The sequence below is a fragment of the Gossypium raimondii genome, chromosome 8 (genome assembly GCF_025698545.1).
Source record: "Gossypium raimondii isolate GPD5lz chromosome 8, ASM2569854v1, whole genome shotgun sequence".
Taxonomy (NCBI): domain Eukaryota; kingdom Viridiplantae; phylum Streptophyta; class Magnoliopsida; order Malvales; family Malvaceae; genus Gossypium; species Gossypium raimondii.
Window position 1 is genome coordinate 30,816,864 of NC_068572.1, and position 17,502 is coordinate 30,834,365.

Below are 17,502 nucleotides of genomic sequence, written 5' to 3' on the forward strand. Positions count from 1 at the left end.
TCCGTACGTGGTCTATCTTGATCTTAATAGACAAATTCAATCCATTTAATTCTTCTATTATTCAATTCAGCCCATATTTCATATTTTTTGTAAAATTACTATTTTGCCTTAACTTTTTAACTTTTTACAATTTAGTCCTTAAGCTCATAAATTTAAATTTAAGCATTTTAATCCTCATCTCATGCTAGCCAAATTCACTAGGGTTCTATATCAATTCATACAAACCATCATTTCACAATTTCACCATAATCGTTTATCATTTTTACGAATAAGTCCCTAAATGACAATTTCATCAAAAATTACTTTACAAAACTTGTTTATTCATCAAGGATTCATAATCTTTCATAAAACATCAAGAATCATGCAAGAACATTGATGGAAAAACCCTAAATCTTTAACAATTTTGCAAATTGATCCCCATGCTAGCTAGATTAAGCTACAATGACTTTAAAAACATAGAAATCATTACAAATGTGATCAAAATTTACTTACATGAAAGCTATGTAAGTGACCGAAGCTTCAAACCCTAGCTATGACTTCTTCTTCATCAATTTTTGGTGGAAAATACCCACTAAGAAGACGATACATTATTTTTAGTTATTTTTCTTTAAGTTATTAATTCAATTACTTAATTAACCTTACATTTTAACTTAAAAATCTCCTAATTTGTGTCCATAAAAGTCCACTAACTATTTAAATGGTCTAATTACCATCTAAGTTCACTCACATTTAAGTTTCATAGCCATTTAACCCTCTTAACAAATAGAACTCCATTTTTTCACCTTTTGCAATTTAGTCCTTTTCACATAATTAAGCATGCAAATGTCAAAATTTCTTAACAAAATTTTTATACGAACTTTCTAAAATTCCATAGGCATTATAATAATAAATAATAATAATTTACTCATCGAATTTGTGGTCCCAAAACTACTATTTCAATTTCACTAACAATAGCTGTTACAATTCAATTTCGATCCAACTAATCCGACCTTTTTAGAATTAAATTAGTTTATGGGCATGTTGTACAGTCTTCTATATTTAGGGATTGCACGCATACAATTTAGAAATAAAAACAATTGAATGAAACAATAAATTAATTCAGATTTATGCTTCAACCATTGAAGAAAATAAAGGTTTCATAATGTAATCCCAACCCTATAAGATTTAGTTCATGAGTTTGCAAATAAAATTCAAAACCAAAATATCATTCAACATCGATTTCATCAAATAATTTCATGGATAAATAGTTAAAAATAATAGAAGAACGATGGGAAGATAACTTTCGCGTGTCCAGTTCAAAATCCAGTAGCACAATGTCATGCGTTGGCTGAGAGGGACTGCTTTTGTCTTCCTCTTTCTGTCTCTACTCAATCACTACCCTCTAGTTTCGCCTATAGATCTCCATTTTTTTTGGTCGCCGTTTAGGGTTTCCTCCTTTAACTTTTTATAGCTTTTTCCCTAGGGTAAATCCAATAACCCATGTTTTTCTTCTCCTCTTTTTAAATTATTTTTTCAACAACCTAAGATTATCTTCTCATCTTTTTAAATTATTTTTTTCTAGGAAAAAACCAAACATCTTAGGATTATCTTCTCTTCTTTTCTAGGCAAATTTTTCTAGTACAAGTACAGTTGGGCTGAAACTGGTATGCATTGAGTGTTAACTCGGTTTTTCTAGAATTGCCACGGCATTTGTGCTGACAAAATGTCCAACCATTTTCCTTGGTAAACCCTCACTCATTTATTTCTGGTTCCTCAACTTGCACCTGCCAAACCACCAAACACAGCCCTACAACAAGCAATTAAAAGTACCTAATATTTAAACACAGTCCAAGTTCGTAATGAAATGATGAAAATATGAAAACTAAATGTACCTAATTACAAGCAATTAGTTAGGTCTGAAGACATTAAATATAACTCTTTGCAAGAGTTATCACATCCCCAAACCTGAGTTATTGCTTGTCCTCAAGCAAAATACATATGAATGCATGAATGCATAAATTTTTGCCCTTACATATAACTATCTTCTACTGCTAATCTATTAAAAGAACAACATATATATCAGTTCTCAGTCTTTCTTCTCTTAAAACTTGGTCTAATGTTAAAGTTTTATTTCAAAGAAGGTAGTGCAGAAAATTTGTCCCTAAAAACAAAAATTTCCTAAGTACTCATGTATGCTTAATGGCCATAGCAAATATCTCCTAATGCACTCAGTTAATTTGTTACCTAAACTCAAGTTACTTTGTAACCCTTGCTCACAGCCTTTTTAAGATATTTATTTGTACTTATTTATTTTTCTTCTTCTTCTTCTTTTTTTATTTTTCTTTTCTTTTTATTTTTATTTTTCTTATTTTTTTCTTTTATAACATTAGGGGATTTAGCATGTCATAAAATTATTTGACTTGATAATCATAATGGATCATACACCGAATTGCCTAAAAAGATGGATGAAGTAAAGAACTACCTCTTTAGCTGCTCAGCCTGTTGTTACATTGGAGTCCCCCTTTTCTTTATTACATACTCTTACTCGGACTCACTTTTCTAGTCAACAGCACGATGGAGCAAACAAAGTGGTGCTAACTTACTGGAAAATTTTAAGCATTGGAGTGCCTATTGTCCTTTATTTAAGTAATGTCGTGGCGAAATGACTGAGTTTGGCTTCAAAAACCCTAAGTTCATAAGAAAACATTTGCTATAATCAAAAACGAAAAAACTGAGTGTAGGACATCTCATTTTTAAGAATTAATTTTCACGCAATCTAAACTAAGCTAAACTCGCCTCATCCATTGTCACATGTTCTAGATATACAGAAGAATATAAGCTCATCATCGAACATCACAAGTAAATATTGAACTTCTCGTAGATAAAACAATACTTAATAATCATATGTCATTGGCAAACAACTTAACTATAGTAGGATGAACATACATACTAGATACGTAATGCAACCTAAATGCACAATACACACCCAAACCTAAGGGATGAATTGTCCCCAATGCATGAATATATGCAAACTATTTATATATAGAAAAAGTCATGGAAAAATATATGCAATGCAATATGTATGTAAGAAAAAGAAAACTTTCCTTGCTTGGACTGCATTGTAGATACTTCATTCTATTTGATGGATTGATTGACGAGCAGCAACCTTGTACCTCTACTTCCTCTTCATCCTCACAGTCAGTCTCAATGCTGACAGACTCAGTTTTGTCTGGTTCTTCCTCCGGTGCTTTGGGTGCATTCTCTTGATTGGTAGGATTCATAACAATGGGCTCTACGTCACCGATCCTTTCCCCTCCTATAGTTTATTAAACAAAAGAAATGAAATAACTAAGAGAAATTTAAATTGACAAAATGAAATAAAAAAATAAGATGTTAAAGTTAAACATCTCGAAGATCAATGGACTGTTTGTCTCACTTTACATGAGCACCCTAGTAGCACTTCAAGCGTTGTCCATTAACTTTAAATGTGTCCCCCGTTTTCATGTCCTTGACATCAACAGCTCTATGTGAATATACATGAGCTACCAAGCATTGTTCATCAAAATTGAAAGGTATATTTTGCCCCAGCAAAATGCACAAGAGTCTCCGCTCCAATAAATCTTCATCACTATCAGAATTGCTGTGGTGAAATCTCATGAACTCTTCATCCACTACTTTTCTATCAATCCAATGCCACGACATTCTCATCAACACATTTCAGCACATTAAATACATTGAACGTGATTTGCTGATCAATCATCCTCAAAGTTAGTTCACCTTTTTACCCATCGTTTAAAGTTCTACCTGTAGCAAGGAAAGGTCTTCCAAGAATAATTGGCACATCTCGATTAGCTTCAAATCCTAAAATAAGGGAATCCATAGGAAAAATAAATTTATCTACTCTTACTAGCACGTCTTTAATTTTACCTTATGGATGGGCGTAGGATTGACCAGCCAGTTGCAACGTAACCGTAGTAGGTCTTGCTTTCCCAGTTCCCAGCTTCCTAAAAATAGACATATGCATTAGATTTATATTCGATCCTAAATCACATAACGCCTTACCAACATAATGATTTACAATTGAACAGAGGATAGTGAAACTCCTTGGATCCTTCAGCTTTAGAGGTAGTTTATTTATCAACATTGTTGTGCGCCCTTCACTAGGAGTAACAGTTTCAAATTCTCCCAATATGCGCTTCTTTGATAGTATATGTAATAAGCCCAATTTACCCGGGCCTGTACAAATCAAAGTCCCAATCCAATAGCCCAAATATTAACCCTAATTACAAGCCCAAAACACCAACAGCCCAACAAGCCCAAAATTTAACAAATTTTCAACCAAATCGAAAATCAAAAACCCTAGTAGCCGCCACAACTGTCACCCTCTTTTTGCGCGCTTCTACTCCCAGCAACCCCCGTCATCGCTCGACTCGGAGCCAGGGTCCCTTCCACGCGATTTGTACCTCCACGTATATGCGCCCTCTTCACCACCGAACCTGCAAAAATAGAGGCACACAAGCGCAGCAAATAACGAAAAATAAGTGGGTTTTCGATTTTTTCTTTTTGGATTTTTGGTATTAATCAGCTATATAAGGCCGATTTTAATCTGTAAAGGGGGGATTTTTCAGTGTAAACGACATACGAAAATAGAAGGAAAAATACAGAGAAATACAAAGGAAATTGTTTTTTCAAAGGTTTTTTTACTTTGTAGTATTTGCTGTTCTTTTTGTTTATATATTTCTTTTATTTTCTTTACTTTTCATTTTATTTCACTTAAAATAACAAAGAAAAGAGGAGAAAGGAACTTACCTGGTGCCGTCATGGTGTCCTCTCTCCGTCAAGAATCGGAGGTCATGGCTTCATCGGAGGCCAAAGGCTGACCTAGAGGCGGCGGCAATAGGAAAATTGAAAACCCTAGCAGAGATGGCTAGGGTTGTTTAGTGTTTTCTTTAATATAAACTGCTTTTTTATTTTCTTTGTTGGGTTTTATAACGGATGAAAGCAGTGCTTGTTTGATGGCGGACCAGCGGTGACCCGACCCGAAGGGGAGGATCCGCGCGTTCTGGCTTTAAGGGGGAAATTTTCGCTTTCAGTCCCTTCTTTTTGCGACACATTTCAATCAAGCCCAATTGCTGTTTTTTAAATTTAGCCACGCACTTTATTTTTTGTTTCAAATTGGCCCCTTGTTGCGCAGCGCTTTGGAGGGTGGGACTAATTTCCCTTTAGGTCCCCCATGGTCGTTCGCGCGTTCATGTTGGTCCCTTTTTGTTTATTCTCGAATTTACCCCATTCTTTTGTCTTTAAATTCAATTTAGTCCATTTTTTTTGAACTATTAAACTTTTTTTTTTGTTATTATTATATTATACCATCATAATTTATTATTATTATTATTATTAATACTATACTTATTATTTTTCATGAACATATGCATTTTATATATATTCTAATTTCAAAAACGTTTTACTTTTGTAAATGTTATTTAAATTTCAAAACGTTTTCTACTTTTTGTAAATGTATAATTCTATATTTTATTATAAATATTTTTCCTCTATTTTACAAATGTATGTATATATATATATATATATATATATATATAAATCTACATACGCATTTTAAAATACGATTCACCTTACATATCTATATATATATATATATATATTTTATTCTACTTGCATAACTTTTATATACATTTATATACATTCATTTTCTATAATATACATACACTTTTCATTTTTAAATTATTATAAATATTTTTTGTTATTTCATGTATCCCATTATTTTATATACATATTGTACATATATATATATATGTATTTGAATATATACGTATCTAATTTTCATGATTTGCCTATGTATATATACTTATATATTTTATTTTTCTATTTTGTAATTATATATACATATACATGTTTTTTATTTTATTTTTACAATTTTCATTACATATATACATGCATATTTTTAGAAATTATTATAAGTTTGTTGTATATATTTCTTCACTTACGTTTTTATATGTACACTTATATTTATGTGTTAAGTATGCGCCCACTCATATTTTCGAATTTGCTTACTGTACTTGTATATATATTTGTAAATATTTATTCATATATGCTTTAAATTAAAGTATTTGCCTCATAATTGTTCATTGAGGTTTTCAACATACTTTTTAGAAATGATTTCTTTTTGGTTTTATCAAAGCTTAAAATCAATTTTTCTCAATTCATAAGTTTTTGTGAATAAAAAACAATATTCAAGGTTTTGGGATTGTCGAGGAAAATTGAGCCCTAACGTATTGGGTTTTGATTTTCTTTGCTGATTTCAAATTACCGAGGATATTCTTTATTTTAAATACACGAGCACCAAAAATCATTTTTGGGAACTTAATTTGTCGTGCCCTAACGTATTGGGTGTGGCATGTTACCTTCTCGAAATGAAGATTTTCGCATAAAATAAAAAGTGATATTCAAAGTTCGAGGATTATGAGGAATCGTACCCTAACGTATTGGACTCGATTTCTTTACATGACTTGAACAATTGGTTATCCTTTTGCAAATTTCATCATTCAAGCTTATTTTAAAATCTTTTTTTCAAATTTTTGACACCAAGACATTAAATAATCAATTTGGTACCGATTTTGGGCGTCATGAGGGTGCTAATCCTTCCTCGTGCGTAACTGACTCCTGGACTCGTTTTCTCAAAATTCGTAGGCCAAAATAATTTTTAAGGTGAACCGATTACACCCCAATAAAGGATCGGTGGCGACTCCAGTTTTATTTTTAAAAGTCGACAACTAAATTTTTGTTTTTCAAAAAAATGGTTTCGACAGCTTGGCGACTCCACTGGGGACATTTGAGAGTCGAGCCATGAATTGATTATGCTTTGTCTTTGTGTCGAAAGTCAAAAGTTTTTTTTTAGAAAAATCATGATTTCCTTTTGCATTTATTGATTTTCATCATTTGCATGATTGAATCAAGTTGGTTGATCTGTATTTGCATTTTGCATTGCATGGTCAGTGTTAACCTTTAAGTGGGAGCGAGAAACTAGTCCTTCGTGAGGTTTTCACCTCCGTGCAGGGTAGTGGACCGCTTCCGGGATACATCCATACCTATGTCTTCGTGAGATTTTCATCTCCGTGCAGCCATAGGGAAATGTATCCCCCTGAACTGAACTCGATCCACATGAGCCTATAATGGGTGAGGATCGAGGAATCTGCTGGTTCGGGTACCCTTACTCTAGAAAATAACCCTCATATAGTAAACGTTAGGAACTTACCCTAGGTAGAGCTACACTAAACCTTAGTAGATATCCGAATAGGAGTTTTACTATTTCTTGGTTATATTTTATGTTTATATGATACTGACCTTTTTGTGTTTTGTTTTGATTGCATGACATGGCATTACATTTTCATTTTAAAAAAGAGGTGTTGATTCACGATCAGTTGCTAAATAGAGAGCTTGTCATAAGAAAATGGGTTTCTTGATAAAGTGGATGACAATATGGTTGTCCGAATATGGTCCAAGAACTCGTGATAAGAGAAAGATGATAATTTAATGGAGGACTACACGACTATGGCTCCGTTGCCCAAGGATTCAAGATGACAAAGATTATTCGAGAGCTGCTGAACCTTCTTAAAGAGAGGCCAATGAGCATCACGAGGATGAGTAAGCAACGAGTTGTGACCCGGATCGAGCAAAAAGAGGTAGAAGAGACATCTTGTTTGAAGAGTTCGTGAGATTTATCTTAACGCTCGAATGAAGAAGAGGATCGAACGTCTCCGCCTATGAGGGCAATGCCATATAAATATCCATTTTATGTAAAGAGATTTGTTTTCTAGTAAAGTTTTCTAAATGGAATTGAGTCAGAATCAACGTCTCTTTATGCATTTATTGCATGCATTTGCATCACATGACATCATACGCATTAAAGTCCATTAAAAGATCCTAATTGATTAAAATCATTGCTCAGTTAACCTGGAAACCAACCAATTAACCAAGCACCGTTATGGCACCCGAGCAAAGATTAAAGATATGGATCAGAGGTTGGAAAAACTGGAACAGTGTCAGAAGGAGATGCAAGACCGGCTTCAGCTACAGGTGCAGGAGCGGTTAGACAAGATGAAACAAGAGATGTCTGAGAAGATGCGAGAATCCCAAGATGATATTATGGCGAAGCTAACCAAACTGTTGACTGGAGGAGGTGATAAAGGAAAGGGTCTCATGGCTGATGGCGAGGAAGGTAACGAGGATGAACTACTATATCCTCCAGGCTTTACTTCTCCACATGCGCGAGCTCAACCTGAAGCATACCCGCTCAAACCTACTGTCACAATTAAGCCTCAACAGTCTCAGGCCGATGCTTCGAACTTTCAAGCTGCATCGGGCTCTAATCCTAGAAATAACCCTGTCAACCTGGCCATTCCTGACTTTGATGAAGTGGCAGAGAAGGAAAGAATAAAGGAGGAGTTGTCGAAACAGATAGAGGAAAGATACAAGTGGCTCGAGGAGAAGTTCAAGGCAATGGAGGTCGCTGAAAGTTATCAAGGTATTGACGCCAAAGAGCTGAGTTTAGTACCGGATTTGGTACTCCCTCATAAATTTAAGATGCCAGAATTTGAAAAGTACAATGGGACAAGCTGCCCAGAAGCTCACATCACCATGTTCTGCAGGCGAATGGCGGGATATGTTAACAACGACCAACTCTTGATACATTGTTTCCAAGACAGCCTTGCAGGGGCAGCATCTAAATGGTACAATCAGTTGAGTCGTGCCACGATTGGTTCATGGAGGGACTTGGCACAATCGTTCATGAAACAATATAGTCATGTGACAAACATGGCTCCCGATAGAATCACCCTTCAGAATATGGAGAAAAATCCGAGCGAAAGTTTTAGGCAGTACGCGCAGAGATGGAGGGAGGTCGCAGTTCAAGTTCAACCACCGCTCCTAGAAAAGGAAATGACCATGTTGTTCATTAACACCCTGAAAGCACCTTTTATCACACATATGTTAGGAAGTGCCACAAAAAGTTTTCCTGACATAATCATGAATGGTGAAATGATTGAAAGCGCTATAAGGAGCGGGAAAATTGATGCAGAGGAGAGTAACAAGAGGTTAGTCCCAAGGAGAAGAGAAAATGAGGTGAACAACACAAGTTACTCTAAATCAGTTACTGTAAGTCATCCAAGAAAGGGGGTTGCTAGTCAACAAAGTTCATTGAGACAGGAATTTGGAGTGAAACCAGGTATTGAGAAGCTCAAGTTCACGCCAATTCCGATGTTGTATAAGGAGCTGGACCAAAGTTTATTCGATGCACACGTTGTTTCCCCTTCCTACTTAAAACCCCCACAACCTCCGTATCCCAAGTGGTATGATGCAAACGCACAATGTGACTACCATGCGGGAATTAGAGGGCACTCAATCGAGAATTGCATTACCTTCAAAAAGCTAGTTGAAAAACTCATCAACATGGGTGTTGTCAAGCTTGATGACTCATCAAGTGCAAAAAATCCGCTTCCCAATCATGATTGACAATAGGGTGGATGCAATATATGAAGAGGTGTTGGGGGTGTTCACATCAGTGACATATACGAAGAAACAACTGAAGAAGGGACCTTGTCAGATATTCGCCCTTGTAAACCTGGGAGTGTTCTAAATAATTGGACCGTGGAGGAAACCCCTGAAGTTTTTAGAGTCTGTTAGAGTAATGTTCAGAACACACTTGTTGCTTTTAGCCTAAAAGCAATAAGGATTTCTTTGTGAAATAGGCTCACGTCTGAACATTATTATTTTAATGAAATACATTATTGCAATCATCTTTGAGCAAATGTTCTTTCATTCTTTACATTTTTTTCATTCTTTTGGACTTTTTCTGCTAAACGATTCATTCATTCATTCATATTATTCGTACATTCTTTTGTATATTCTTTGGTACCCACTATGGGTCCCCAAATATCAATGACATGAGTGACGCTGCTACAGACTCAAAATTGCCTTTTGAGTGAGACATGTGTTTAGAGGGATCTCATGACTTTGAAGATGTCATAAATTGTAGCTTATCTCCTGACTTGTTAAGGATGGTAAAGCAGGAAGGAAATTTTACCTCACGAGGAGACAATAGAAACTGTGACCTTGAGGCAACATGCATAACCGAAAAAACAAAGCAATACGTTGTTGGGTTACTTCAAGCATTCAAAGATGCCTTCGCAAGGATATACTAGGATGTGCCCAGTTTAAGCGCTGTTATTGCAATCTGAACAACAACACGATATCAGAAATTTGCAGTATGTTCAAGGTGAATATCATGAATGGTGCAGTGAAAACTCTACCGGGGCAATGCCACTCTTTTCAGTTTATCACGATTTTTTCATTGAAGTTGAAATTCTTTCTCTTCGAGTTTTGACTGAGCTGAAGTAGGATAAAGATCCAATCCCGACACGATTAGTTGAACTTAATTGAAGAAAAAGGCTAGAAACTATTCATCAGGGTCAGATGTACCAAGAAATGAATGATGCGAGCCTATAGCAAAAGGTTTGTCCCAGAGAATTCCACGATGGCAACCTAATGCTGAAGAAGATCCTCACTCTACAAAAAATATAATGGATGCCAAATTGGGAAAAACATTATGTTATAGAGAAGGTCTTTTCTAAAGGAGCTTTGATTTTGAGCGAGATGGATAATAAACCTGCAAAGTCCTGTAAACTCAGGTTCAGTCAGGAAATACTCCGCTTAAAGAATGAGATGACTAAGGTGAAAACCCACAAAAGGTGCTTTGAGTCCAAAAAAATAAAAATAAAAAAAGAGAAAAAGAGAAAAATGGAGAGGCCAAGGTGAAAACCCGTAAAGGGCACCTTGATACCAAAGGGGATTTGAGTTGAAAACCCGAAAAGGGCGGCTCAAATATTGATCAGAATGGGGCATGAGATTATCGAAGTAGCTCAAATACTGATCAGAGCGGGGCATGCAGTGGTCTTGCTATACCTGAATCAATAGGAAAGGGTAAGCGACATCTTGGGGCATCGACAAAGTACTATAGATCTCCTAAACACATGTTAAGCTTATAATGGTCTTTAGAAAGTTTGTACAGAGAAGTTCAAGCTGCAATGTCTGGGGCACCTAATCCTTATACCATTTTTGCTATTCTTGGAACACTTCATTCATTGCCAAGATACGCATTCCTAAATCAATTTCTTTGTTATCCATCTTTATTATCCTTGATAATTTATTCATTTCGAGCTATGCTCAGAGCCAACTCTATTCTTATCCATGATATTTTTGCAAGTATGTGGCATTAGAATAATGATTAATAGACTAATAAAACTTTCACAAGGGAAGTTTTGCATATTACTCTAGAAGTTTCTGAATAATATAGGAACCTCAAACAGGACTATTGTTTAGAACGTACCAGGTTGGAAATCTGATAAAGAAGAGTTTAAATTAAGACTATCCCTTTGAATTTTCTTGTCTAAAGTATTAATTGAACAAAATGGCAAGATGTCGTGTTGGTGACAAAGCTTCAATGAACAAGCAAGCAATGATCACCGAGTAATATGAAGAAGTTGTTCTTGGAGAAGATTTCTTCATTTGTGCATCAGCATTTGGTACAACACCCTGGGAATGGTGTAAGAGACCAAAAAGTTTCACATCCTGTATCCTTGAATTGTGGTAGCAGATGATTGAGAAAAGGCCGAATCTTTTTACTCTTGGGTCACAACAGGAGGAAGATGGTACATATTTTGCTCCCAGTGGATCAAACTTGGAGGTTTATAGTGGGGGGCAATCTGGTTAAGTGTTTTCCGAAGATGCTAGCTGAGCAAGAATGTGTTATTGCTCATTAGTGAGGAAACCTTAATAAACTTGGAGTAATAATAACTCAAACGTTAAAATATCATTTTCATGACATTCTGCATTCATGCAAACACCATTCACATCTGTCTAGTTAGGAGCATTTGATTCATTTTGATCATGTCATCCTAATCACTAGGCATAATTAGGTTCATAAATTGAATTATACAGGTCATGTTCTCCAGAGAATAAACCGGTGAAACCATAGATTTTACTTCCTTAGCAGTGCAGTGGAACAGATTGAAGCTATGACGGCAGATCTGGTTTCCCTGATATTGCAATTAAAAAGATTGAAGCCACAATGGCGGATCTTACTTCCTTAGCAGTGCAGTGGAACAGATTGAAGCTACGACGGCAGATCTGGTTTCCCTGATATTGCAATTAAAAAGATTGAAGCCACAACGGTGGATCTTACTTCCTTAGCAGTGCAGTGGAACAGATTAAAGCTACAATGGCGGATCTGGTTTCCCTGATATTGCAATTAAAAAGACTGAAGCCACAACGGCGGATCTTATTTCCTTAGCAGTGCAGTGGAACAGATTAAAGCTACGACGGCAGATCTGGTTTCCCCGACATTGTAGTTGAACAAATTGAAGAAACTAATCCTATCTCCCTGAGGTTGCAGTGGAGAGGATTAAAATCGCAGATCTTATCTCCCTAAGCAGTAGTAGAGCAGATCAAAGATGGTGGATTTTACCTCCCTGAGGTTACAGTGGAGTACATTGAAGCCAGTAATTCTACTTCCCTGGGCAGCAGCGGAATAGATTGAAGATTTCAGATCTTGCCTCCCTAAGCAGTAGTGGAACAGATCGAAGATGGTGGATTTTACCTCCCTGAAGTTGCAGTGGAGTACATTGAAGCCAGTAATTCTACTTCCTTGGACAGCAGTGAAATAGATTGAAGATTTCAGAACTTGTCTCCCTAAGCAGTAGTGGGGCAGATCAAAGATGATGAATTTTACCTCTCTGTGGTTACAGTGGAGTACATTGAAGCCAGTAATTCTATCTCCCTAGGCAGCAGTGGAATAGATTAAAGATTACAGATCTTATCTCCCTAAGAAATAGTGGAGCAGATCAAAGATGGTGGATTTTACCTCCCTGAGGTTACAGTGGAGTACGTTGAAGCCAGTATTCCTATCTCCTTGAAGCTGCAATAGAGTGGATTAAAACCGCAGATCTCATCTCTCTGAAGTTACAGTAGAGCAGATCGCATCCGATTTATTTTTCAAGTTGTAGCAGAACAAATCGAAGCTATAAGTCTTATCTCCCTGAAGTTGCAGTGGAGCAGATTAAAGATAGCAAATTTTGTTCTTTTGAAAAGTTACAACGTACGAATCCTATCTCCCTGACGTTGCAGTGGAGTGGATCGAAGCACGGGTTCCTATACCTCTGAAGATGCAGTAGGAAGGAATGATGCTACCTGAAGAAATGAAGCATTGAGGAAGTTGAAGCTTAGTAAGACCGGGCACGATTGGGCTTTTCAGTCTTTGATCTGTTCCCGTTACACGACAACAAGCAAAGAGGGGCAGCTGTAATAAGCCCAATTTACCCAGGCCCGTACAAACCAAATTCCCAATCCAATAGCCCAAATATTAACCCTAATTACAAGCCCAAAACACCAACAGCCCAACAAGCCCAAAATTTAACAAATTTCAGCCAAATCAAAAATCAAAAACCCTAATAGCCGCCGCAACTGTCACCCTCTTTTTGCGCGCTTCTACTCCCAGCAACCCCTGTCACCGCTCGACTCGAAGCCAGGGTCCCTTCTGCGCGATTTGTGCCTCCACGTATATGCGCCCTCTTCACCACCGAACCTGCAAAAATAGAGGCACACAAGTGCAGCAAATAATGGAAAATAAGTGGGTTTTCGATTTTTTTCTTTTTGGATTTTTTGTATTAATCAGCTATATAAGGCCGATTTTAATCTGTAAAGGAGGGATTTTTCAGTGTAAACGACATACGGAAATAGAAGGAAAAATACAGAGAAATACAAAGGAAATTGTTTTTTCAAAGGTTTTTTTTACTTTGTAGTATTTGCTGTTCTTTTTGTTTATATATTTCTTTTATTTTCTTTACTTTTTCATTTTATTTCACTTAAAATAACAAAGAAAAGAGGGAGAAAGGAACTTACCTGGTGCCGTCGCGGTGTCCTCTCTCCGTCGCAATCGGAGGCCGGGGCTTCATCGGAGGCCAAAGGCTGACCTAGAGGCTGCGGCAATAGGAAAATTGAAAAACCCTAGCAGAGATGGCTAGGGTTGTTTAGTGTTTTCTTTAATATAAACTGTTTTTTTATTTTCTTTGTTGGGTTTTATAACAGATGAAACGGTGCCGTTTTGATGGCCAGACCCGCACGGTGACCCGACCCGAAGGGGAGGATCCGCGCGTTCTGGCTTTAAGGGGGAAATTTTCGCTTTCAGTCCCTTCTTTTTGCGACACGTTTTAATCAAGCCCAATTTTTGTTTTTTAAATTTAGCCACGCACTTTATTTTTTCTTTCAAATTGGCCCCTTGTTGCGCAGCGCTTTGGAGGGTGGGATTAATTTCCCTTTAGGTCCCCCATGGTCGTTCGCGCGTTCATGTTGGTCCCTTTTTGTTTATTCTCGAATTTACCCCATTCTTTTGTCTTTAAATTCAATTTAGTCCATTTTTTTTTGAACTATTCAACTTTTTTTTTGTTATTATTATATTATACCATCATAATTTATTATTATTATTAATACTATACTTATTGTTTTTCATGAACATATGCATTTTATATATATTCTAATTTCAAAACGTTTTACTTTTGTAAATGTTATTTTAATTTCAAAACGTTTTCCACTTTTTGTAAATGTATAATTCTATATTTTATTATAAATATTTTTTCCTCTATTTTACAAATGTATATATATATATATAAATCTACATACGCATTTTAAAATACGCATTCACCTTACATATCTATATATATATATATATATATATATATTATTCTACTTGCATAACTTTTATATACATTTATATACATTCATTTTCTATAATATACATACACTTTTCATTTTAAATTATTATAAATATTTTTTGTTATTTCATGTATCCTATTATTTTATATACATATTGTACATATATATATGTATTTGAATATATACGTATGCAATTTTCATGATTTGCCTATGTATATATACTTATATATTTTATTTTTCTATTTTGTAATTATATACACATATACATGTTTTTTATTTTATTTTACAATTTTCATTACATATATACATGCATATTTTTTTAGAAATTATTATAAGTTTGTTGTATATATTTCTTCACTTACCTTTTATATGTACACTTATATTTATGTGTTAAGTATGCCCACTCATATTTTCAATTTGCTTACTGTACTTGTATATATATTTGTAAATATTTATTCATATATGCTTTAAATTAAAGTATTTGCCTCATAATTGTTCATTGAGGTTTTCAACATACTTTTTAGAAATGATTTCTTTTTGGTTTTATCAAAGCCTTAAAATCAATTTTTCTCAATTCATAAGTTTTTGTGAATAAAAAACAATATTCAAGGTTTTGGGATTGTCGAGGAAAATTGAGTCCTAACGTATTGGGTTTTGATTTTCTTTGCTGATTTCAAATTACCGAGGATATTCTTTATTTTAAATACACGAGCACCAAAAATCATTTTTGGGAACTTAATTTGTTATGCCCTAACGTATTGGGTGTGGCATGTTACCTTCTCGAAATGAAGATTTTCACATAAAATAAAAAGTGATATTCAAAGTTCGAGGATTATGAGGAATCGTACCCTAACGTATTGGGACTCGATTTCTTTACATGACTTGAACAATTGGTTATCCTTTTGCGAATTTCATCATTCAAGCTTATTTTAAATTATTTTTTTCAAAGTTTCGACACCAAGACATTAAATAATCAATTTAGTACCGATTTTGGGCGTCACGAGGGTGCTAATCCTTCCTCGTGCGTAACTGACTCCTGGACTCGTTTTCCCAAAATTTGTAGGCCAAAATAATTTTTAAGGTGAGCCGATCACACCCCAATAAAGGATCGGTGGCGACTCCAGTTTTATTTTAAAAGTCGACAACTAAATTTTTGTTTTTCAAAAAAACGGCTTCGACAGTATAGCTATCATAAATTTCACATAATCAGGCATATGCTCCAAATCTTCCACTAACTGTATGTTGATATGGAGTTGCTTCAACACATCTAAAAACTTTTTAAACTGAATATCCTATTTAGATTTCTAGAATCACTGAGGAAAAGGTAAAGGTTGTCATCCTTTAGGTTGCTGATATTGTTTTGCCGTGGCTTCCTATTGACAACATGATCTGATTCTGCTGCAACATTTCTTTGTGTACCCTTTTCAGGTGTTGTTTGTTGTTTAGAAAGTTCTGAGATCTTTTCCTGATTGCGGTTAGATTTGTCTTCCTCTACCGTGGCATCATGAACAACTTCATCCAACTGAGCCCCCTTCAAAGAGTGGTGGCCTTGCTTTACTCCTTCCCTTAAGTTCTCAAATTTTGAGTATCACTTGGCAATGCTCCTTGTGGCTTTGAATTTAGAATGTTCTCTATTTTCCCTACTTGATTTTCAAGAGCTCAGAGAGACGCATCCTGACTCTGAATCATAGCATCACTTTTGGTCGTGTACTCCTTCAACAAGGATTCAATAGAATTAGAAGATGATACCTCACCTTGTTGGGCATTTTGCCTCGGCATAGGATGATTATAACCAGGCATTGCATTGTGGATATTTTTTCTTGCAACATTGTGTGAACTCCCCACACCTTGATTATTCCAACTAAAATTCAAATGTTGCTTCCACCTCAGATTGTAAGTGTTGGAATAGGGATTATTATTTTGGTTAAAATTACCCATGTAGTATACCGGTGCTGGGTTTGGTTGGCATTCATCAAACACATGACCTTTTCCACAATAAACGCATGACAGTTCGATTGAGTTCATCTCCTAAGTTGTAGTGCACTTCTTCATTGTTTTGATCATATTAGCTAAAGAAGATTCCTAGCTGTCAACGAAGTAATTACATCGAGCTCCATGGTACCAACAACTCTCTTATATGTCCCAACTCTTGTGGTAGGGTACTGATAGTCATTGTCGGCAATTTTTTCCAAAATCTTATATGCTTCATTATAAGATTTATCCAACAATGTATCATAGGCAAAAGTATCAACTACCATCCTCGTAAGCGCATACAAACAATTATAGAATATTTTCATATGATTCTAGTGTTGAAATCCATGCATCAGACACTTCCGAATTAAGCCTTTAAATACCTGTCAAGCTTCATATAGTGTTTCATCATCCAATTATCGAAAAGTTGTGATGTCATTTCTAAGCTTGGCATTCATATTTGGAGGATTATACTATAGAAAAAATCTCTTGCAAAGATCATTCCATGATGCTACTGTTCCCGACGGTAAAGCATTCAGCCATGCTTTCGCACTATCTCTCAAAGAATATGGAAACAATTTAAGCTGCAGGGCATCTTCAAGAACACCCTATTGTCTAAATGAGTCACAAACCTCTAGAAAAATTCGTAAATGTAGTCTTCGATCTTTAGTGGGTAATCCATTAAATTGTACTACTTTTTGTAAGATCTGTAACATTATCGGTTTCAGCTCAAACTGTTAAGCTTGTATTTGTGGTATGACTATCCCTAGACTC

General features: G+C 35.5%; 1 non-coding gene across 1 annotated transcript; it reads left to right on the forward strand.

Moving 5' to 3' along the window:
• Nucleotides 1-17,070: 17,070 nt before the first annotated feature.
• On the forward strand, nt 17,071-17,177 carry LOC128032282 (small nucleolar RNA R71). The gene has a single exon (XR_008188410.1). It is a non-coding gene; the product is annotated as a small nucleolar RNA R71 (small nucleolar RNA).
• The last annotated feature ends 325 nt before the right edge of the window (nt 17,178-17,502 follow it).